This window comes from Vicugna pacos, chromosome X (genome assembly GCF_048564905.1).
Source record: "Vicugna pacos chromosome X, VicPac4, whole genome shotgun sequence".
In the NCBI taxonomy this organism is placed as follows: Eukaryota; Metazoa; Chordata; class Mammalia; order Artiodactyla; family Camelidae; genus Vicugna; species Vicugna pacos.
In genome coordinates, this window is record NC_133023.1 from 65,689,184 (window position 1) to 65,715,691 (window position 26,508).

The 26,508-nt window shown below is 34.1% G+C and overlaps 1 protein-coding gene across 1 annotated transcript in view; it reads left to right on the top strand.

Moving 5' to 3' along the window:
* The window catches only part of LOC102540055 (dachshund homolog 2), a 393,218-nt gene that overhangs the window by 115,353 nt on the left and 251,357 nt on the right, over window positions 1-26,508 (top strand). The window lies entirely within an intron of this gene.

Genomic DNA, 26,508 nt, shown 5'->3' on the forward strand with positions numbered 1-26,508 from the left:
TTACGAATGTAAATAACTTAGCATGGTGTCTGGCATATTAAGCCTTCAGTAATGGGCAGCTCTTACTACCATTACTATTATTTGAGAAATCTGACTTAAAAATCATGTAGCCATGGCATAAAGACACTATATGATATTTGATCCATCTGAAAGGGGTCTTTCCATTTACACCTTCACATGGGAAGTATAAAGATTGTGAAAATAATTTATTAAAAATGTAAATGATTGTCAAATTATGCTCATAAAGCAGTCTCATTTCTCTCAACTTAAAGTTATAAAATAATGTTATGTTTAGCTGTGATAAACTTAATAAATCTTTTTAAGCAAATCTATGTCTGAACATAACATTATTTGATTTTTCTCGTCTGGGCATTTTAGAGAATGTATTTGATTCGTCACTTTCCTGCTACTGAGGGGTTGCTGTCTGCAAATTTTCAGACAGTCTTAAATACTTCTCCACTGACCTTTTTCTACATTTGAGGGTCATCAAGTACAGGCAGCACATGTAAATATTCAGCAATCTACCCTGGGCCTATTATCTGAAATAAAATGCCAGGAGCATCACAAACTGAGAAACAGGATGTAAAATGTGAAAGACCCTGAGGACAGAGGCTACAACCATGATGCAAAGAAAATATGCACCACCAAAGCTATGTGAGAGACATGACCAGTTTCAGATCCATTTTTGTAACTGCATTTGTATGCATAGGAAGTAGCCCAATCAGCAGAGTCATTGTCAAGTATGAAGAATGACAACATGTGTCTTGATGTCTTCTGCTGGCACACTCAGTAGAGTCACATTTTTTGGTGACTATCCAAATGGTGGCTGCTGATCTGGAAATTAAATTGCTGGACTGATAGCTGTTCCTCAGTTGGAAAATGGCAATAGTTATTCATTCATTCACTCATTCGTTCATTCATTCACTGCTTTATTTACTTTATGTTTCATAGAGCTGATTCACTTAGTTTCAAAATTACAAACTCCAAATTAGATAAATATTTGCTTTATGTTGTATTTTTTAGTGTTATGATTGCTATAATTTGTTGCTATTATGACAGGCTGTGAAAAAGATGTGGGTCTTCACTACATAAAAGTACAATAAATTAAGTGAAACTATTATGCTAGAGAAGTAATAGTCCATATGTTTATGAATGCTGATGGGATGCCTCGTTGGCATCCAGGAATGTTAGGACTAAACAAAGTTTTCATCCAGTAATGAATATCATCTCTCACTCTTTAGTCCTGATGAGCTAAGGGACTGAAATATTCATGACCAAATGCTTACCTGTGAAAAAGCCATGTATTGCAAAAATGTGGGTGCTAATATAATGATTACAGTGTTTGGTTACACCTATAAATCAGAAACACATTGGTGTGCAAGGCAGACTTCCTTTCTTGGTTTAAAATCAGTTTTTAACTGAAGACATATCAGGTTCTTATTCCTACTGTTTTGAATGCAAAATACCAGAGAATATGCAATTGTTTCTTGATGGCATTAGAACATATGCTCCATTCCACACAGTTTTGGCCTTGTGATTTTGCTTCTTTAAATCTATACTGAAAAACAGTTGCTTTCTCCCCATCCCAGATTATCGGCTTATTGTGAACCAAGTCTATTTTATTCACTCCTGCCCCCACCCCTCACCGGTGTCTAGCACTATATATTGCCTTTAATAGTTGCTGAATATGTGTCTGTTAAATTGAAATATGCATATAAAGGTATGTGATTAAATAGATTAGACTCAGAAAAAGATGGGAACCTATTAACTCTTTATCCTAGATAAAAGAAGCCATACCTCCTTGGGTTAACATTTTTATACACCTTGGTTTGTAAAATGGAAAAAGGGAAGTGTCTGATTTTAGTCCAAGAATTATTATTAAAAAGAAAGACAAGGAGATCAATAATAATACATTTATTTAAGATTATATTTATGAGATAGAATAATAGATAGCATTTACTGAACACTTGAAATGCCTGATGCTGTGCTATAAACACATCATCTCATTTAATCTTCATAACAACCAGTGAGACATGTACTGTTATTATTCTGATGTTATAGATAAAGAAATTATACCACAGGTCTAGGGGTCTTTTTCCCAGAATTAATCTGCCATAAATGTTGGCCATAAGATTTCAGCCCAAGTGTCCTGATTCCAGAGATTAGACTCTTAACACTTGAGTGGTTAAAAAAAAAGGGAGGTTTATTTTTGGAGTGTTAGGGGATGATTAATCATAAGAATTTGGTCATTTTTACATTTTAGAATAAAACTCCATCTCACCAATACTTGCCGCATTATTTCACTATGAACAGTTTGTTTGATTGCAGAGACAGCGATGTAAAGATGTAGGACACTGTCACTCTATCTTCCTTCTTGTTTGTCTGTTTTTGTCTATTGTCTTGTCTATTTCTCTGCTTGTTTGCTTCTCCACCAGACAGGTAAGTGTAGAAAAAGAAAGCAGAATTCCCTGGAGCAAGAATAAGGTATCAGATTCATCTTGGCATTTCAATCACCCTTCCACTCAATAACAGATAATTTGGAATTTAATATAATCCCTCTAGTCTTAAAAGCCTAACTAAGGGCAAAGATTTTAAAGTGATTTAGACCTCGTGGTCTTTTTTTTCGCAAAGATGAAAATTTTCTTCCTGCTTTTAGTCTATTCTGGCAAGATATATAATGTTACTGTTATTTTCATACCTGTAATTTAAATTAGAAACGAGATTTTTTTAGGAAAAATAAACTTTAAAGAGCAGATCATATTATATAATATTTTTTATATCTGAGAAATATGGACAGATTAAAAAGTGAACCCTGAAAGGAAAGAATGACCTCAAGAAATGAAAGATATGATCTTTCATGTGTTAGCATATTGAAAGAGTGTTTCTACACATTCTTATTAAATTAGACAAAATCACCTTTTCATTTTACTAATATAGATAGTTTCTGAAGTTGTGTACTTTATTCTGAAGGAAAAAAATGGATGAATCGTATCACAGAATAACAAACTTAAACGAGCTAAAATAGTAGTAATTTAGATGGAATTTAATAGCATTCATTATTTTTCAATTATTTTTGCAGCAAGTTTTCCCCTTGAATGGTTCAATTAATGTGGGAATAATTCATGTGCAGATTGATTGGCTATGCCTTTCAAATGCACTATTTTCAAAATTCTACCAGCAGGTGTATTCAACTTAAGGTGGTCAATGTTCAATATTTTGCTTGGTGAACTGATCCTCTTGCATCTGAAACCTACCTAACACCCCTCTTTCAAACTGTGGCTAATGGGGGCAGATGTCTCTGGGCTGTTGTTTGCCAGTATCTACTTAGCTCCTTGTTTGTAGGTTATAAACCCATTGAACTATGTCCACTTTTACCTTCTTTAATATTAGCACCATGGGACTTGACAAAACCTCCTTTCAATTTGGTTTGTCAACCTGACTCTTGAATCCCCTTTACCTGGGCATGGACCTACAGAGTATAGAAAAATTTGGACCACATGCCTGTGGGTTAGATGCACCCCGTTTTTAGTGGAGGAATAAAAGCAATATAAATTTCTCCAATGCCCCAATCTAGTTGTTTTTTCTGATGCCCCTTTGAGATGCCAGAGAGAATCTTCATTACGTAAAATAAAGAGGTGGAAGTGAATGTATATGCATACAGTGAAATGTTATTGAACACCTACTAAGTATATGGCAATTAAAAAAAGCCATGGGTCTTTCCTTAGATGGTATTTATAATTTCATTGGTCAGTGGGAATGCTTATTATGCACTGGTTATAAGTGGAAATATATTTTGTAAAGGTCCCCATTTATGAATCAAAGTTTATATCTATAAGTCACTGTTCTCTTAATTGTTTCTAAGATCTTTTCGACCTCATCATTTGATGTATTGTTTTGCTCTATGCTTGGATGGTGCCACCTCAGCCAGCTTTTAAAAGAGATGAAAAGTGCTGCAACACACACACACACACACACACACACACATCACCACCACCACCACCACACAGTCGTCTACAGTAAAACACATTACTGACATGATTCAATTTCAAGGGATAGGTGATGTCACAATATTTTCTTTGTATCTTTCTTGGTTGATTTGTAATGTGTATTTTAAAATCTATTAGTAAAGGAAGCGAACCTACCATTAGCAATGATTGGAATGGGTGATCACTTGAGGAAGTAAGGTGGCTACCTGCTTTTCACATTACATGTTACATGGAAAGGAAAGCACAATAATGCATTAGGAAGAGTTAATTCCCACTATCATTAATGCTCAATGGTTCTGCATGTATATGCAGAAAGCTGTTCTTCTTGTTACTCCCTGCACACACTCAGTGCTCAGTGGAGTGCATTTGACTTGGCCCCAGCAATCACTGAGCAGGTGACTTGATTACACTGAAATCAGGCAGAAAATGTCCTCTTCTGGCCACTCGAGTGAATCAGTCAAATTATCGAGTGGCAAAACTAATTCTATGCCTTGGGCCACCAGAGCTGCCACTTCCTATAAGTCAAGCCTTCACTTAGTGTGAAATTGTTTTTTATTTTATTCTCTTTCATTTATTATGCTTATTTCAGCTAATCCATTTAGTGAATGTGTATCAGCCAGTGTGCTTGGGCAGGTTTAGATATGCAACCTCCTCATCTAGTGGGGCTGAAATACTTTAGAGTAGCAATCCATTTAGGAAACATTCAAAATTTATTATGATCCGTAGAGTTATTAAGTACAGAGCAATGCTTATGATTTAAAAATGAGACACAATGGGGAAGAAAAGATTAAATAAGATGAGCTTTAATGAAATTTTACTCCTACTAAATTTTTCTTAATAGAAGTACAGACGCAAGTTTTAGAAAATGGGACATACTTTTGGTTAAATGCAGATTCTCAAGTGAGACATAATTTACCCTTGGTTAAACAAACAGTGCCTTCTGTCCATCTCTGAAGCAAACCTCCATGCAGTCCTTACATGCTTTTGAATTTCTGGATGAGATTTAACTCGTATTAACAGAGTCATTGTTATATCTGTGCATATGTGTAGAAAATTACAGTGCACAGTAGAATCCATATATTCACAACTTTTATTTGTCATTTTAATAGAGCAAAGTAAATGTACCATCTTAAGATATTTAACAAAAATTTTTTTTGTGTAACATGCAGTTTTCTTTCCACTTCTGCTTATTTCTTATATATAATAGGAACATATACTATTTTTGTGGCTATCAAAAACCTGAACTTGAGGTCAACATTTGAAAGAATAGCCAATATTTGCATATATTTCTGTGATTGGGAGCATCTTATTAGTGACTTGGTAGACTCTTTGACAATTTGTTCTCCTACTACAGAATGCCCCTAAAATTTCACTGGGAGATGGCGGTTGAATTGTGAGAATTTTCTGCCTATATGTATTCATCTAATAAGATTAGATTGTACTTGCTAAAGTGGATGACCTATTGTGTGGGATGTTAGATGTCACATGTCAAATGTCACACACATGCATTTCTTTAGGTTGACAGCTGGGAATTAAAATCCCATGTTCTACATATTTTGTTCGACATCTCAAGAGGCATTTGTGTATTTTGAAATATACAGGTATGAGTCCTTTTCTCTTAGAATAGTGTATCTAAATTATACATGATATTTCTGTAATAATAATGGTGTTAATTTTCCCCTTGAAAAAGCATAGTTTAAATCCATAATGTATGCTTTGTTCTGGTTATAAATATTTTCAGTTTCTGTAAGGCAGTTACTAAGAAATAGTCTTTGGCATGTTTAATGGCATTTTCCACATTTTTGAAGTGTCATTTTTACAGAATTCTAGTAACATGTAAGAGGAATATTTAAAGTTACGCTAATATGTAGGAATACTGATTAAATTTTGCCCTGATTTAATAATGATTTAAATTTTGCAGTGAATTCTGTTAGGTATACAGTGAATGAACTTAAAAAAATATTTATATGTAAAAAAGATCAAGAGCTGGGGAAAAAGCTTTCTTTTCTCCTTTATATTCTTTCAAGTGTAAGTTAAAAACAACACTTTTCTTCATAACAATTTTGGGATTATGAAGACTTTTTTAACCTAGAAAATCACTAAAAGTGTAGTCAGACTTATCACTTGTATCTTTTTCAAATCTACATCTGACAGTACTGGTATATTCCTAAGAATAGTTAATTTGAATAAAATGCACTTGCATATTAAGATGTTTAATTTAAATTTTTATTTTTCAGCTTAATTTCCATGAATAATGTTTGGCATTACAGAATACAATAATTGAAAATAGTTATTAATCAATCAGTACTTACCTTTACTAACTGACTAGATTTATACTGAGAATGTAAATAGTCCTCAGTCATCATTTTATTTGAAACCTATTATTTTTCAACAAAAGTTAAGGTTTATTTTCCTGGCTTATAAATGTGCAGAGCTATAAAAATAATTCCAATAATCTTTGTATTGAAAATTGGAATCTTTGAAGTCTAATGGAAGTCACCTTTGGGTGCAAAATTGTATACCTTAGTGAGATTGGAACCTGAGTGTTGCAAATCTCTTAGTGATACTGAGAAAATTATATCGAAATATTTGGCTCTTTTAAAACTTAAGTGAAACATATGAAGACTCTTGAAAGGTATTCAAGGCAATACACAGAGGGTAATTTTGAATGATTTGATTTTTGAAATTTGGCAATATCTTGTAAAAGGAAATCAAATTTAATCTATGGAAAAGTTTTATTTAGAGTAAGTATATTTGGATTTTCTCCTCCATAACAAGGTGGGACACATGTTTGCATAACCTAAATGCAGAATAAAAGCTTCTGGAAGTGAACTATTGGATAGATGAAGTGTTTTGTAGCATAAGTGGTAATTTTTTTTTCACAGAGTAACTTAGCAATGAAAATCCTGATTGAGTGCAGAGGCAAAAAAAACAAAAAAGAAGTCCTTTATTTTCTTCTTCATATTGGAGCCATATTGTAATATCCTTGTGCTATTCTCAGATTGTGACTGCTCAGTGATGATGGCCCTCCTGGAGGGGAAAAAAAAATCCTGGACCCAGAGTTTTTTTTTTTGTGGGTAAAAAGCAGGTTGTAGGTAATGCTTTCTGCTTTCACTTTATTAGAGTTACAAGAAGAAAATGCCCCACAGCGAGGTCAGTGGTAAATACCCATATCAAGTGTTTATTTTCTGCCACTAAAAGACTGACTAAAACATAGACCACTGTTGTGAAAACTATTGAGCACTGTCTGGAAAAAAATGGTCTAGTTCTTGTGTATCTGCTAAAATTAATTCCCAGAGGTTTGTTTTACATGGAAAATATGGTTCTTCTAACAAGCTTTTAAAAAGTGAAGGAGTGAAGTGGGAGGTGGAAGTATGGTTTTAGCATCCTCTCAGTGGCAACAAATGAAAGATTTGTTCCTCATTAAACCATTTCTTGATGTTTCCCAATAGATTTTGAGCTGAACACTTGTTAATCCCAAAGCTCTGACAAGCGAGGCCTGCAGAATTAGGCCAACCACTGCTACAAATAGCTAGTGTACATGAAACTGTAATCATTGCTTTCCAGTCTATTATTAGATTAACTTCATAGGGATTGCTTTTTTCTCCTGTGAGTTGATGCATAAATGACATGCTTTACCCTCCAATAAATCTAATAGCAGAGTGGCTATGACATGATGTTCATAGCCCTTGGTCCCATGACAGATTATTTTTGATTGCTACAGGAGTTTGGAGCAGCTTGAAACCATTAGAATTTAAAGGCATCATTGAAATGTTACAGCATACCTGACTCATACAGAATATTGCTGATTCTGAGTTATGTTCACAGCTTTTTGCCCCATGATCTCGAATAGCACTAGGTAACTAACTTAGGAAATGGATTACAAATCATCAGTTGAGTTGATAAACAGTTTTACACCCAGGCATAATAAGAGTGATGCCTCTGTCCCTTGAGGATTTCTAGAATTGCTAAATGTCACCAGGGAGAGTGTCGGTCAATATTTTGTATCTAACTCCATTAAAACTTCCTTTCTCTCTTATGAGTTACATTAGAAAGGCATGATAAACTCATCTACAAGACAGAAACAGACTCATAGTCATTGTAAACAATCTTATGGTTACCAAGGGAAAGGGGGTGGGAAGGGATGAATTTGGGAGCTGGAGATTTGCAAATGTTCACCACTATATACAAAAGTAGATTAAAAAAACAAATTTCTTCGTATAGCACAGGGAAATATATTCAATATCTTATAATAACCTTTAATATAAAAGAATATGAAAACGAATATATGTATGTATATGCTTGACTGGGACATTGTGCTGTACACCAAAAGTTGACACATTGTAATTGACTACACTTCAATTAAAAAAATAAGTAAAGTCAAAAAAAAAGTAAAGGCATGGTATTCAATGTTAAACCTCTTCTATGGACAATTCTAAATACACTCTTTCTGTAGCATAACAATTAAATTTTTTCAACGAGTCAGTAACTTGTGCCTTATCTTGATATTTCCTCCTACCTCAATATATGAATTCTGTTTTTCTCCTGATGACTCAGATCTAATCTTTTTATTATTTCTTACCTTGTGGAAAGGGCTTAGATAAGTGTTTAGTAGAAAATGTGATCCGAGCGTGCTTTTTTTTCCAGGTTGTGGAAACTTGAAGCTTTCAACTTTTTCAGGCCCGGTTCCAAGTGCTTCCTGATTACCTTTCAATTTAATTTTAGGAGGATTTCTATGTGTTAAAACCAGGGTGATTCATTTTCATGGGATATTCTTGGTCTATGTCTGTTCTGATGCCCTGCCTGCTTTTGTGTTTTATCGCTCTCAAAAGTGTCTTTATTTGAAAGATAAATTATACAGTTATCTTAGTTATTAAACCATCTAATCTTTATAGGAGTAAATTTATCTTAGTGTGTTTTGAAGCTTAACATGTATAGAAGTGAATTCTAACATTATTTATTGTTCTTCTCACTTCCACAGTTGATACTCTCAATTAACATTTTTCTGGCTGGAAGAAAATAAAGAGGCATTTTATGTATAACAGGCTGCTTCATTTTAGATACTCTTATATGGAGACAATTGGAATGTTAACATGGATCTCACAAGTTAAAAATTGTTGTACCCACCATGATCTTCACCCTTTCCATGGCTAAACTGGCTGTAAAGTAGCACTTGACGTATTCCACATTTTCTCTCTATCATCATAATGTGAAGTTCAAAGATATATTTAATGATAGGTTTCTATTCACCGTATTAGGCACTGGCATTATTGCAAAACGCCCCAGGCAGCACGACTAATGAGGGAACTGAGGATGGATCTCTTCTTAGGAAAGATTAAAATGCAAAGCAAGTTTGAATTGCTTTAATCAGAAATTTTGAACTTTTAAAAAAATTATAAATAACCATACAATTCATGCTATGAAAATGCACAGTATGCTTGACTATAGCTACATATGAAGTGAAATATACTATAATTTGGGTGAAAAATGCCTTCATTAAATTTGTAGCAAGATTTGTTATACACAGAATCCAAAGCAAATGTGAATCTAATCTATTCCAATGGTTGTTAATTCCTCCCTTAAAAAAAAATAATAGACTTTCCTGGCTTCTGTATTCAGTGTATAATAGCAGCTTGACAGCATTGAAAGTCCCATAGGAAAACAGAAATGTTCCTCACATAATGTTTTTTGTTATTTATGTAGTACATTTTAATAACTAAATATATTATCAGATGATACACTGTATAGTATATAATCAGAGATTAAACAACAGGCACACTTAGGGAACAAAGTTTATTTCAAAGAGAGGAAAAAACAAAAGCTCATCACAATGATAAATAAATAGGTGCATTTAGTTGTATAGTAGATAGGTCGGAAAGGTAGGTAGGTAGGAAAGTTCAGAAGTAACTGAATTGATAACGGTTTATTTCACACAGTCAATTTTAATGTCCAAATGCAATGAACCATCGATTCCTATTTCCAGGTTGCTTAGATCTTCCTGATGCCGAATAGCCTTTCTCGACCATCAGTTAAAAAAAAAATACTCTTTAACTATATTTGCTAGATATAAATGGCTCCTGGATAACAGTAAGAAAAACAGCAACAGCAACAACACATGTCTGAGTACTGAGGTCAGGGAACCTCATGCAACTACTCAAGACAAAATTTTTTGTTTCACAGTGTGCTTTAAAACAGGTTCCTTGTATTTGTGTGTGTGTATGTGTTGTAATATTTGATTTCTCAAATGCAGCTAATTTAGACACATTTGATTTATACATTTTGTATTATATAAAGTTTTTTAATGTTTTTATTTTTTAGGAAATAATTAGGTTATTTATTTATTTATTTTTAAAATGGAGGTACTGGGGATTGAACCCAGGACCTTGTGCGTGCTAAGCACGTAGACTACCACTGAGTTATACCCTCCCCCCTACATAAAGGTTTTATAAACATTAATGAGAAGTTAATACAATTGTTTTGATGCTTTAGCTGGGTTTGTTATTATTTTTATAACTATCAAGTGGAATGGTGTAATAGTATCACCCAGAGGCAGTCTGTATAAAACAATAATAGTAATGGTATATTATACAAAGTGTAACCTCCTTATTGGAAATATATTTTCTGCTTTACTTACAGAATTTTAAATGGCCAATTCATTTTAATATTAATATTTTTACCATGCATATCCATAAGATGAAAATACTATATCCAAGGGAAAGTTCTACTTCTGAACAGATTTTCTTATGGGGAATTGTTAGCTTATATTAATGTACCTTTTATGAGAGAAAGGATGGCATATATTATTTTCCTTGGAAATTATGAATTAGGATGGAGCTGGACAAGAGGAAGTAGTTATGCTAGCTTCGAGTATTACTTAGAGAATATCATGATATTTCTTTTCTTTTGACTCTGTTATGGCAGCATGATGCTAAGGCTGGACTGGGTCCTAGCTAACAACCAATTAAGTGTCATTTCTGGTAAGTCATATTTATCTTCTCCAAGGAATATTTTTCTCATCTGTAGGATGTAGATGGTCATGCTTGCCCTGTTCGTTCCTTAAGTTATTATGAGGTGCAAAATGAATGTAAGAATTCTGTGTGAAAATGCTTTGAATGCTGCAAAATACTGTATTTAGTGCTATTCTTATTGTCCTTTGGTTTTCTTTACTTTTTGTCAATGCTTTAATGTGAATTTATGCTACATTATGGAATTAGGATATAGATTCCTTGTAATGTGAAGGGAATGTATTGATTTTTGTGGAGATCATAGACTAACCCATGCTGAATGATTTTTTTCCTGACCTCTGAAATATATTTCATTACCACCAAAAACGTATTATTCATCCACTGTTTAGAACCCAGATGGCTAATAACATATGGAATAAATCTTCTACACACCTGCCATGTAACAGGTTCCTCATGCTGGAGTGTAATACCTTAAGTAATACCAAAGCATACTTCTAATGACTTCAAAGCTATCCAAAATCACATTCATGCTGAAAACATTTTATTATTTGTAATTTGAGGGTTTGTTTATATTAAGTGTAAGAGAAATGAGTTTTGTAGAGAGATGTGCCTTTCCATATGTGAAAAAATATATTTTGAAGCTCACATATGCTCTCAGGAGTTAATGTTTTCAATATTTACAAGAGCAAAGCATTCTGGAAACCATAAATGCTATGTATGCTATCAGTTGGGCAGTCAGCCACCATTTGGAAAAAGTCTTTTTATTTCTATCATCCTATAATTTAATCCAGTAAAAATTAAAGCATAATTTGTATCTTTGAGAGGAAAAAATGCTGAGTGAAACCATGTAATAAAAGTGCAATTTAGCAAACTATTAGTTTTGGTTTTTTACTATTTTAAGCCTATTATTTTTAAAATTACTTTAGTATTAAAAAGCTGTAAAATTGTGTTGGGTGTCAGCACATCATGTCTTCAAACACATTTTAATTCTCATTTTCCTTTCCTCAAATAGTAAACACTTTATCAATTAGAAACTAAAATTAATTGTATAAACTCCAATTGAATGTTTTTATGTTTTGTATGCATTTTAAAAAGTGCATTGTAAACTTTTCAGAGCTGGTGACGTGTTCATCTCTCCCAAATGGAATGCAGTGCAAGGGAAAATAATGCTGATGTTGTGTGAAGCACCATTTATTTTCAGTTTTTAAATCTAACATGTTTACTAAGTTAATATACGCTTTAACTCCAGCATCTACAATATCTAAATTAGATTTGACTAGCATGATTTCCCAACCAATACAGAAACTATGATTTGTGCAATAGCTATTTCAACCCACAGACTCCCAGAATACCTTAAGTGATAATGAGTACAAGTAAGGCATCCAATTTAAAGGCATCATTTCTACATGCTAAGGATGCCTTTATTCATTTCTATAATAGAACACTTAGAAAGCAGGAGTTGGCGATCACTCACGTGGTTCACAAATGCCAAACTCCAGCACTGGAGATGCGGGTGATGAGAGCTTACAATAGGGAAAACTCTCCTTTTTTTCACCCAATAAGCAGGTAATGGTGAGGGAGAAGATGCTCATTAATGGCCTAAAAGAAAATTGTTGTCCACTAGGTAGTCAGAATAGGCAATTTTTTTCAATATTACAGAAATATATTAATATAGTCATCCTCTTAGTCGGTTTGAGTTATAACCAAAATAACACAGACTGAGTGGCTTAAACAACAAGTATTTACTTCTCACAGTTCTTGGCTAGAGCTGTCTTCCTGCCTACTGTAGCCAGCTGCCTTCTCGATGTATCCTTGCATGGCTGAAGGAGGTAGGAGGTGGGGAGAAAGACAGAGACTGACAAACAGACAGACAGAGAGACAAAGAGAGAGAGAGGCAGATGTGGGGGAGAGAGAGAGAGATTTTTGCCTCTGGTTCTAAGGACATTAATCCCATCCAAGGGTCCACCCTCATGACCTAATTAACTCCTGAAGGACCTTCAAATACCATCATATTAGGGCTTCAACATATGAATTTGGGAGGATACAAACATTCAGTCCATAGCAGTCACGAAGCAACAATAGAAACAGCTTCACAAGTACTTATTTATGGGCCAGGGACTGTGATGGTCACTTTACATCTACTGTCTCACATAACTTCCACAAGAACTTTATGAGGTAGGCATCATTATCCTTGTTTAACAGATGAGGAAACAGAGATTCAGAGAAGTCACAGTGCTAGTGAATCAATGGCCAGTCTGTCTGGCTTTTCCAAGACCATGTTCTTAACTAATGGGCCACATTACCTTTCTCAAGTTTTATGTTCTAAGTGTGGTGCCTGTTAGTTGCTGTGGATACTGGAAGAGCAGAAGGAACAGGGGCTATGTCTAGTCCCTGACTGTTTGTAGTTCAAAATCTGTTTCTAGCTTAACTTCATTGTACCTCATTCCCTCATGGATCATATGGGGATGATTGTTTCTGTCTGTAGGTCATTTGGAGAATAAAATTACATGGGAGATGTGTGTGGGCTCTGAAAAAATATTTTGAAGACACTATATAAGTGAGTTTACATTCAAAAGGTAAAACTTCCCAATAACATGTGCATCTCTTATTTTCCTCATTTTTCAATATTTGAAAGTGAGGTGGTAGTTTATTCTTTTTCTATTCTTGGAGCTGGCCAGGAAGTAATAGTACTAACTTTTACATTGCTACCCTTCTGGAAGATTTAGTTTTCAAGAAGAAGGTGCATGTCTTTGCCTGTAAGATTTGTTTGGGTTATTCTTTTTTTCTCTTAATTTCTCTGTGACAATGAGATTGTCTGTTTCACCGTGAGGAGACACACAGTCTCATTTTGTTTCAAACGACTTAGGGTGCTTTCCCCGTTGTGTGATTCTTATGAATGTGTATGGCTTTAAAAGAAGAGTTAGAAAAGTTGGAGCAATAAAGAGCTCTTCTTTTTCTTATTATAACCAGACTGTAGACCTAATCATGTCAATGTTTCTGAAACCTCTTAACATAAATGGACTACATTTCATATTCGAATTACTTATTTAATGTTAATTAAAATTATATATATGCGTATAATACATACATATCCATACCAAATTAATGGAACATATGGAAGCCTACTTTATTAATTTGGTGTGGAGATATATACATACATACATATGTAAAATCAACCTTTTGTTTTTGAATTAAATTTTTTATTGAAGTAATGTTGTTATATAACATTATGCAAGTTTCAAACAAAGAAGCAAATATCAAAAAAGTTTTCTAATTTTAATCCAAAGATGGTCTAAAATTTTTCTAAAATTAATCCTAAATTTGAATGTTAACCTAAGAGGTTTATGGTTGAACAAAGGTAATTAATAAGTAGTTTAAAAAAGGGCACATGGTCTTCGAGACACTCCTTTGTAAGTTATTATTCCTTGGGACTACAGAATCTGTTGGTGTTGTCATAACTGTATTGTATCATTAACGCATTTTTCTCATTTTTATTTCCTTATTCAAAATCCAACATTTATTAGAAAGTAAGTAGATGAAAAGAATTCAATAACAAAAAGATGATTGTATTCCTATTTCTTTTAATATTCAAAGATAGACATTATAAATGGCCAAATAACAACTTGAAAGGCATATGCAGAGGAATTGGACTTTATAAGTATATTTTCTTGCACAAGGATTTAGATTGATCTGGGTTTCTTAAAGAAAAGAGTAACGGAAATCTAGATTTGTTTCATATTAGCCTTAGATAGGAGAATTATCTTTTTTTTCTCAAATAGAATTTTATAATGCATGATATGGGTACTCAGGAGAGACTGCCCATTAGATTTCTGCAAAACTGTAGGAGTTTTTTTGTGGAGTTAAAGCTGCTGACCTAATTTTAAGGAAATTTTATTATTTCATGTACGCTTACTGCGCCGATATAGAAATAGTATATTATTTTTGGATTGGGTAGGAAATGAATGTTAAAGAAAGACTACTATATTAATTTTATAATCTACTGATTATTGGAAAGAGTTTGGCTACAAAATAACAGTTGTGTATAAATCAGACAATTGTATCATTGAAAATAAGTATAGTATTAATTTTAAATTGTATTATTTAAAGTGTCACAGGGAAAGATTTTAGACTTCTTTGGGATATAAAATTCCACATATAATAAAAATGTTTGTTATTTACAATGAAAGCCAACACTATTTAATTTGGGAAAGAAATGGAACATGAAAATTGGACCAAGAGACCATATGTAGTCCTGTCAACAGCTCCACAGTTTGTCTTATTTCAGTCACTAGCTCTATGTCCTTGGACAAATATTTTTACTCTCTTTAGACCTCTGTTTTCAATATGCACTGTTATCTCTCAAGTCCCTCCCAAGTTCTTAATCCATTGGTCCACTTTGGTAAGACACCACACTAACATAATGAATGATTATTGTTGGTATTATAAGACAAAGAGTATTGCCAGCGTTATAACCAATAACAAATCAGAAAAAATATATAGCTCACCTAAATAAATTTACTGATTTCCACATGTACATTTTACCCTAAAGGAATCTGCACCTCTTAGTTTTTCAGTTTTCTCAGTTAACCCTTCACATGTATTACATCATATACATATGTCCCAGCAGACAGTGATATTCAGGAGCAGCCAATAAATCTTCACATAATTGAAGGAAGAACGCTTAGATAATTTCCCATTTTCCTTCCTGAACTATGGTACAAAATCCAAGTCAATGCTATATTGACATAGCCTTTCTATTTGCTATCAGTTTTAAATGCTGGATTACCTGAGTGATTGTTTTCTCAGAAAGCCATAATGTAATCTCAAACCTAATACTCCAACAACCATGCACTAATTAAAACTGCAATTATATTTTTGCTCAAACAAAACGACTTAATAAACATTATCACAAACTGTTTACCCTTCCCCAAAACAATTTATGCTCACTAATACAATTTCCCATTAAAACTGCTGCCAGGTAAATTAAAAACTCTTGAAATAGTAAGTAAGTGGGAAATTAATTCAACAGTTTAATCTAGACCTAATAACAGTTGCAAGCTCAGAAAAAGATTGCTACAGCAGGGAGTTAATTAACAGCTTATTCCCCATTTGATAAAAGTAATCCACTCTAATTCCAGTGTAATTTACCTCAATGTAATATAAAACCACAAGCTGCTTCTGGTGCTGGTAATTATTAGCTTTGTCCTGTGGCCACATTGACAATAAAAGTCAGCAGTATCTTAATAATAAGAGGCTGTCTGCTAAATGCCCACAATTAAAGATGTAATATGAAATCTTCCAACGGCAGCAACCATGTATATTGCCACACAAGCAGGGGTTGCAGTTTAGATTTAAACTGAATTTAATTGTTCCACCTAGTTCTAGGAAACAGGTGTGCTCTGCGAAAAATAAGCATTTTATTGGCTTCGTATAGGGAAGCACAGGGAAGATCGGTGATAAATCCATCCCATTTTTTCCATCCCTACTGCCGCTGACTTAGTACAGCTATCATCTTTTTACTTGGATTATTGCACAAATTTATGTCATTTCTTGCCTTTTATTTCTGTTAACATGTTTGCCTCCAACCACTAAACTAACAGCATCATCTGAGAACTTGTTAAATATGCAGATTCTCAGGCTTCATCCCAGACCTACTGCACCAGAAACTCCAGAGGTAGGGCCCTTGAAATCTGTTTTAACATGACTTGCAGGTGATTCTGATGAACAGTAAACTTTGAGAATCACTTAGATTGCAAGCACCTTGAAGGCATAGGCGAAAGCTTATTCATGCTTTAAATCTTCTTTATATGGCCAATTATAGCACATGGTAGGTACTAAAAATATTTTTTCAATGAATGAGTTATGGGAAGATGGAATAAATGGTATGCAAAATGGGCGAATCTTAGAGAAGCCACGTAAATGCAAGTAACTTTCAAGTTGCCCCATTACCCAACTAAAATGCAATATCTATGCTTTCTTAAGCATGTAGTTTCTTTTAAGCAGTAAAACAAAGATCATAAATTATCAATGTGTCAATTTCATCTGCACAGCAAAAGATAAACCCCACAAAAGCGTGTTTTTATGATTACTGGTATTCTCAAAAGGTTAACATAGTTTTATTTCTCTAATGTTTTGGGTGAAAAAAGCATTGACTATCTTATGCAGCCAAGATAGTCTAATTCTTGGAAATGTTAAAATTAATACTCTTTAATTAAACCCATAATTTTCAACTAACGCCTGAGCATTGCATGCTGTAACATATGTTGTATGTTTCTGATATTTTGGCTGCAGGTACTAAGGTTCTATAAAATTGTTTTGTTATTAAATGACTACATTAATATAGTAAGTAATATATAGATATACGGGACCAGTAAAAATGACAGACTTTATTGAGCAATAATGAAGTCATTGAAAAGTACATTTTTCTCTTATAGTACATTAATCTCAACTGTAAAAGTAAGTAATGTATGTTACTATCCTACTACATTAGGTGCTAACAAGGGTTAAATTTTTTTTATTCCCCTCTGTTATTTATACGTTTGTTTATAATATAGATCTACTTGAGCAGCGTCCTTCTAGATCTATAACACATTTCTTAGAAATATAATGTATTTTTGGAGGAGCTCTGTTGGAGGGAAAAGACAAAGAAACTCAAATAATGTTATAATGTAACCTTTTTGTCATTCTATTTAGAGAACGTATGTGCTTTTCAGAGGCAGAATATAGTGTTGAAAGATTAGAAAGTGTTAGCAGTTGTATAGGAGCACCATAAATCATATTCGTCATGTAGACATAAGTGAAAACAGGTATGTGTGGGATATGAATTTATGTGTATGCCCATACCATGTGGTCATATTTACTGTGGTTTTTAATGGGGGCTCTTTTAAAAATAGACAACTATCTATATGTGCATGAACATCATCATCATAATGTCATAAAAAACCTTTCCATGTTTCAAAATAGTTTCATATTCAATTGCTTATTTCATCTTCACAATATCCTGTAAGGTAATCAAAGCAGATATTATTCTTATTTTACAGATGAAGAAAGCAAGACCCAGATAATGGAAATGACAAAATTAGAATTAGAGCCCAGGTTACCTGAATGGTGGTCCAGTGCTTCTTCCAGTTTATTATACTTCTCCCATACTTGTACAGATTCGGTGCCATTCACTTAAAGTATATATAGACTGATTACTGTCTGCCAGACATTATGCTTGGGTCTATTTGGGTATGATGCCTTCCAATGTCTTGAAGGATGTCAAGTGAAAAGCAAACAAGTCTACGTTGGAGTGATAACATAATGTAAAGAGACATGGTTGAAACCAAGGCATATTGAAGAATGAGGCATGAATGAATAATTCACTTTGGAGAGGAGTGGGAGATGAGATTGGAAAGATAGAATGGGGTTGGTTGTAATAAGCATCCTGTTCCAAAATGGAGTTTGAACTTTACTCTGTAGGAAGCCAATGAATCTCTTTTGAGCAGAGGATACTGGAATAGAAATTTTATGCAGATTTATCTGGCAGCTATAGTAGGTAGGTGGGAGGAGTGTCTGGCGTTTTGGCTCTAATTAGAAGTTGCCATATTCCCAATTTGAGGAGATGAGACCCGGGCTAGAATATCAGCAATGACAATAGAAAAGAGGGCTATGTGTGTTTCTCATCTGTACCTGTGTGCAGTCTGCTGCCTCTCTCCCTTGTGTAGAAGATCCTTGATAATTGCTCTGTGCAGTTTTAAAAATGTCTATGTATTTCCTACAGAGCTTGGCAAATAAAGTGCTTTGCTTATTGTAGGTGCCTGATAAATGTTAACTGGCTAGCTGTATGAAATAGTCATTGTGTTTAAAATAGATGAGATCGTCATGACATTTCTCTGTATAACTTTAGGATTGGACTTTGCAGTTGAGTTTTTAAAAATTACATTTCTTATTGAAACTTTAGTTTTAGTTTTAGTTAGCATACAAATCAAGGGACAGGAAAGTTAAGAGTGGAAAGTTACACTGAATGTTTGAATTACCTGTTTTTAGGAAGGTAATATTAAAACTTCCTAGGTTCTTCCATCATTTATATGGATGAAAAGTGTAATGTGTGAAATGTCAGATTTTGTGTATGGTTCATGTTTCATGCATATTTTGTGCCTTTGTGCTAAATTCCTGATGACTGAACACTGCTGTGTAGATCTATACTCTAGACATTATTTAATTACTTCTTAACAAATACGATGGTTTTGCCATTAACAAAGGTTGATATGTGGGAAGGAAAATAAGTAGATAAATGAAATATCAAAAATCCAAACTCACTGAGACATGGACTTGGGAAGGAGTTAGTTATGTCAGTTACTGTCACTCCCAGTTTCACTTTCTGGATCTTTTCTCTTGATGTGGTATTACCTTTCCCCTATTTCCGTACAGAAACGCCTATATATCTGAACAGATTTAAAGCTCATAAGGTTTTATATACATGAATTTGTTTTTAAGTCCAATGTGACAGAGAGGATTTAGTCCCGACTCTGGAGGTTTTACTACCAAATTGTACTATGAATTGGTTCTTCAGAGCTTTGATCAGGCAAACTCTTTACTTCCTGGTTGATATTCACCACACCAAGTACATTTTTTCCACAGTAGATTAGGTTTGGCTTTTGATGACAATATGCTAAAGCAAGTATCTCTCATCCTTGATGAACTCCACAGTTATCCTAGGGAACTCCTTAGCAGCTCACTTGAATGTTATAGAGATCTGATAGGCTTTGAAATTAGGGAATCATCCATGGTTTGTGACAAAAGTATGATTGGAGGTACTTTCATCCTTATTACCCTTTAAGAAATTTTTTTTATTTTACTTTTTTTGGGAGGGTAATTAGGTTTATTTAGATGCAGATACCAGGGATTGAATCCAGGACCTTGTGCGTGCTAAGCACGCGCTCTACCACTGAGCTATACCCTCCCCCATGCTTACCCTTTAAGTTCTCAATCAATTGCACTACCAAAAACAAACTAACCAAAATAAAATGAAAATTTATCATTCTTAAAAAATAAGGGAAATTGACTGAATACCAACCTAGACATTTCTTACCTACACTCTAGACTATATGTTCACCCCGTTTCTGCATCCCTAGATGTCCAAAATGCTGCTTAAACTCAACATATACAAAACCAAGTTCATTGTCTTCACCTTCAATATTTTTTCCTCCTCCCTGAGTTTTCTTTCTCAGATGAAGTGTTACAATCTTGGCCACACCAGAAATCTGAAAGTCATCATTAACTTCTCACTCAAGTAAACCATCAACTTATCCTATAGATTTTATCTTTTAACCCTCTTGCATCTATTTCTTCCTTCTGTTGTCACTCTCAATACCCTAAAAATGCCCTTGGTTGTTTTTACAGGCAACAACTTAAGCCCCTTTAATGAATTTCAGTTGATCTCTATATAAGTCCCTTCCTCCTCTATTGGGGTATAATTTACAAAAAACTAATCTTGCCTATTTATATGTACCACATGATGGGTTTTGGCAATTGTATGTAGTAATAATCACCACAATCAAGATTGAGAATATTTCCTACCACCTTTGCAGGTCAGTCCCCTTTCCTGATCTCAGCCCCAGTCAACCACTGATTTGCTCTCCATTACAGTCACACACTATGTAGTCTTTTGCATCCAGCTTCATTCACTCTACATTCTCCTTTTGAGATTTATGCCTGACATTGCCTGCATCCGTAATTGAGTAAATTTTGTTTTATGGACAGAGCAAAATTTTTGTATCCATTCATTAGTTGAATGATAATTGGCTTGCTACCATTTTTGCTCTTATGCTTAATAGTGCAATGAGCTTATGATGTTATATTTACAAGTCTTTGTACATATGTGTTTATCTCCCTTGAGTGAAAACTAGAACCCATATGCTGGGTCATATGGTAAGCATATGTAACTTTAGAAGAAATCTGACAAATTGCTTAAGTGGGTCAACTAATTTGCATTCCTACCAGCAGCACAGGTGATCCAGTTGCTCTACTGGATTATTTCTTTGTATTATTATTATTATTATTATTATTATTATTATTATTATTATTATTTCTTTTTAAATGTTTAATCAGATTCACTGGTGAAGCTATTTGGGACTGGCATTTTGATTTTGGTAAGATCTTAAATTCAGAGGTAATTTATTTAATATAGAAATATTCGCGTTTTCTTTTTCTTCTTAGGTCAGTTTCAGTCATTGTAAGGTCCTTCTTGATCTGATTTCTGCATGACTCTTTATTCTCATCTTTCACATCATTCCTTCCTCACAGCTCTTTGCTTTAGATTGTCATATATATCAAGTTGTAATTCTCCTGAACATGCCATACTGCTTCAAACTTTCTTTACTCTACGCAAAGTCATTGATATGTTTTTTTGGAATATTGTGCTCTTAGCTTCACATAGCTAATTATAAATTCTTTAGTGCTCATCTCAGGGACCTCCCTTTTTCAAGGAAAGCTTTAGTGATTTCACTTGATGTTTCATTTGCCCACACACTTCTCCACACACTTCTCCATTTCCCACTGCCAGTTATGTTAAGTGTCCTTCCTTTGTCTTCCCCAAGTACCATATATATACTGTAATTATAGCCCTTCATGTATGTGGTAATTGTCTTTTCCTTCTTATTAGACTGAAGTTACTAAGGTCAGAGCCCTTGAGTTTTAGCTCTGTAATTTTTGTGTTAAACACATAGAAAATGTTCAGTTAGAGTAAAGGAATGTGGGTATTGCTCGATGGTAGGGTGTGTGCTTAGCATGCCCAAGGTCCTGAGTTCAATTCCTAGTACCTCCATTAAAATTTTTTTAACAAAATAATAAAAGAAGGAAAGGAGGGCACAAGGTAGGAAGGAAGGAAAGCAGAAAGGAAGGAAACTAACAGAGAGGGAGAAAAAGAGAAGAAGGGAGGGAAAGAGATAAAGATGTTTTCAGTAGAGGTCATCACTGGAGCAGGAAAAGTGTTCCTAGAAGAGCTTATATATGATGCTTGAAACCCAAGTCTTTGAAAACATCTCCCAGCATTATTTATCTTCCAGAGCCCTCTTCTTCCTTAGGAATATTTATGAATAGAATTCATATGAAGTAATTCACAGAGATAACTTATTGGATAGAACTGTCATAACCCCTAGAATCCATAGAGCTAATTGCTTGCCCTAGATCCGTGTTATGACTCTCAATCTAAGCTTACATGGCCAGCTCCTAAAATGACAGAACATATAAAATGACTAGTTTCTACATGTGTGGTTATAGTAATAGCCCTGAAGGTCTTTCTTGCATAGATCTCATTACTTTCAGGAATGTCCATGCTGCCAGAAGAAAAATATAAACATTATCTGCAAATACACAGGAAATATTATATGCCAACTATGTGCCAAGCTCTATGACACCATTCAAAGTGCTCTTGTCTAGCTTTACTTTATGTCCTCACTCTTCTTTTCTTTATACCATATTACCCCTACTCAGGTTGCAAATACTTGTATCACTTCTCAGTACAGTCATATAATTGGTACATGCTTTAAACACCATGCTCTCCTTAAGGAGATTTTAGTAATGTCTCTTCTTTCCTTACTCATCCAAGAAAAAAATGCAGCATATGCAAAGCAAAGTGGAAAGCTGTGAATTGTTGAAAAATTGTATTTTCTGTTTGCCTATATGCTGGATATGTTCACATGAACTATGTATCTAGGAAGTGTGACTTGGTGGCTATTCTAATGCCACCTTTTCAATTAGGGCATAATCCTGTATTCTGCCATGATGGGATTGAGTTCATTCAAAAGAGTATAGCAGAATGACCCCTCAAATTGGGTCATACACAAAATTTAGATTACCTCAACAATCCTCTAGTAATCCAAATCTATCAAAGTGTTTACAATTTAGACGAGAAGTCCCCTTCCTGGGGCCCTAGGTGAACCAAAGCCCCTCTTTCCTGTTCAGGTTTGTGCTACCAATGATGAAACTGAGTTTGGTGCAGGCAAGACAGGCTCTGTTCAATGGACAGAAAATGGAGAAGGGGAGCTCATGCTTTAAAAGCACCTTCTCCCCAACCAGAGATCATGGGAAAGATTTTATAGGGGAGGGGCAAATGGAAGGAACTGGGAGGAGTCCCATGTCATCTTAGTTCTCAAGGGGAAAAGACAGAAGGTTCCAGGAATTGGGTTAATGTCTTTTTTCCATCTTTGTATGGTCAGGACCATTGGTCATGGTGCCTGTGGGGAGGAGATCTTAGCAAGGTAATGTATTATAATGAGTGTATAATGAGAACTTTAGTCTAATTTGTCAGCCATCTTGGACCTACCCAGTTTGGTCTGGTTTTGCCATAAGCTTTTTATGGCATCCTGTTTTCCTGTTGATAAAGTACATCTGGTCTATAATGTTGAAGACAGTTTCTGCATCTGGGCCCTGGGCTGCATAGCATGGGAAACAAAAGTAGCTTTCAGGCAGCTGTACCAAAACACTTCTTTAGTAGCTACACAAACTGTCAGTTGCTATAATTTTTACTAGCCAATTAAAAAATATGGGCCAATATTGCTTGATGTGATGACATTTAATTGGTGAGGCCTGCCCGAACCATTACCATGATTACCCTGACCCACTGATCTTTATAATTACAAATTGAAAGGTACACCTACAGATATTCCTTAAACTAACAAACGCACATGTCTGAGCATACAGATACTCATATTTTAATTTTTGAGATTTTCAGTGTGTGCCTTCTGTCTTTCTTCACGCCCATCTATATATATTCATGCACAGGCATTGAGAACTATACATTACATACTGCACATTTTAAACTTAAAATAAGTTTTTTAAATATTAAAATAAAAGAAAGTAGTGTTACATATGGAAGTTTTGCCTTACAGGTGACCTTTGAACAACACTGTTTTGAACTACACACGTTTTTTTGTTTTTCAATGAATACGACAGCACTACTTGATCCATGGTTGATTGAAACCCTGATGTGGAACGACAGATAGGGAGGGACAATTATAAAGTTATACATGGATTTTCAACTGCTGAGAGGGTGCCCCTAACACCCCACCTTGTTCAATCATCAACTGTATTTATTAAATATGTCTATCCCATTAGGTTGGGAAATCTATTTTAGTATGCTCTTATACTGAAGCAATGTTCCAATAGAGAAAATCAGATTTTACATTCAGTCCCCCAAACCTAAACTTTTTCTTCTGAAGAGTACTTGGAAGGTTGAGGAGATGTGTACATATAAGCCTCACAGGGCAGAGCACACAATGAAAAGCTACGGTAGTATGATCTAAGTAAATGATTTGTGGGGAATACGGACCAGGAAATTTATTGAGTTTAAAAATTTTGTTCATTTTATTGTGTAAGGCCCTGAATCTGTAAAAGTTTGAAAAGTAAAGTTAGGATCCGATATTCAAATATACTGATTCCCCCCTGTCATTTTACTTACTCTCCTTCAGGATGATATATATTTCCTCTTTTCTTAATGAAACTATCAAACAGAATTTTATTTTGAAAAATTTTTATGGAGGTATTGGGGATTGAACCCAGGACCTTGTGCATGCTAAGCACGTCCTCTACCACTGAGCTATGTTCTCTCCACCTCAAACAGAATTTTAAACATGTTTTCACTTCAAAATTAAATGTCACAGTTGCCAAGGAGGTCCTGTAATTTGAAATATCAATGAATGTAAGGTGGTGATTAAGACAGATAATCAAGGAGGCAGGAGAGTCTGATCAGAAGCCTTCTGAGAAACTCAGTTAATTATTCTTTATTTAAAATATCTTTGTTAGTAGCTAATGGAAAAACAATAAAATCTCAAGTTAAGAAAGAAACTCTCATGGTAAAACAAAAACAGCACATAAACATTTGTTACCTAATAATTACTTTGTGATTAATGTTTTATAGTTATTCTTATATCAACATGGGAAATAGATGAGAAATATATTTGTTTAATAGAAGGAAGGAATTTCCTTTTTATCTGAATGTGGGTCATTGATTTGCTAGTGCCATATTGGGCACTTGTTAATAAGGAACTGTGTTTCCATTATAAACATCATTTTAGTGAGTTAAAAAAAATAAACTAGGAAGACTGATGCCAAATTTAAACTCTTTCTATAATCGATTTGGCACTTGAGAGTAATTTTTTCTTTACAAATTTTAATGACCAAAAAATTGATCTGGCTTGCTTTTGAGTTACAGCGAATTAGAACAAATTGTTAATTATGTTCAGCTGCAATTTGGGGGCAATGCTTGAAAACCACAAGCAATGAATATGATTTCAATAAAACTTGGCAAGTGATTAGTCCAGAATTTTAGTTGGCTTATATGTGTCATTTAACAGAAGGGGTCTAAGAAGGAGATTTAACCTTGAGAAGTACTCTACGTAATTTGCAAGTAATTTTTATGTGGTGCTCTTAGCCTTTTCTTAAATTGCCCAGAACTCCAATACAACATAATTTTTCATCAGAGCAGACTTCACTAAATCCTGAATCTCTCTTTTGCCTAAAAGGGAGTGGGTAGTTATTGAAGTAATAAAAAGAACACATTAGAAATACAAGCCTGCTCGCTTAAGCAAGTTCACAATAAGTACTTGTTGATTGAATTGCAATATTAAACAGAAGATCCAGTGTACTTTGATATTAGGGTCTGGCTGTTCAGTTCAGCTAGGTTTCACACAATACAAATGAGGTATAGGTTGTAAGACTTGGGGGCAGTTAGTTTCATGGTCATAGATTGTGGTCCCCTGCAACTAGCTATTTTGCAAATATGTTGTACTGGTCACAGAAAAATGAGCTATATAAAGTATAGATGGAACAATTAAAATCTCTCTCCTTTAGTGTTGAAAACTACCTGCTGGTTGCATATCTGCATGTACAGACACATAATGAACCTACACAGTGTTACTTTTTGAAGTCTAATATTCCAAAGAAATATGATGCCAATAATTATTCATCTATTTATTCACTGGTTCATTTTTTCAAAAAATACTTTGTGCCTTTTATGGACCAAGCACTGTGCTAAACACAGAGCATTAATAGATAAAGAAGATAACATTTCCCCCTAAAGATCTTAAAAATTTTAGGGGTCTAAGGTCATTCACAAATAATCAATACTGAATATAAATTCTATAAGAGAGAAACGAAAGAGTAGTGATCATAATTTTGTGAGGGGATCAGGAGATGTATTATAAATAAGATGTGATAAAACTAGATATAAGAAAATTGTATCTAAGTTTGCCTAATATGCATTAACATATTTTACCCTAACTTTACAAAGGGATCTATTTTCAAGCATACATTTACTGTCATATGTTAAAATAATATTTCATCTTTGATTCATGGATCATTTAGAAGTTTGTTGTTTAGTTTCCAAGTAATTGGAGATTTCCTTATGATTTCTTTGTTATTTACTTCTAATTTGATTCCATTATGATAAGATTGTACTTCTATATTTCAGTTCTTTTAATTTTGTTACTGTTTGTTTTATGACCCAGAATATGTTATATATTGATGTGTGTTCCATTTGCACGTTAAAAGTATGTGTTTTCTGCTGTTGCAGAATG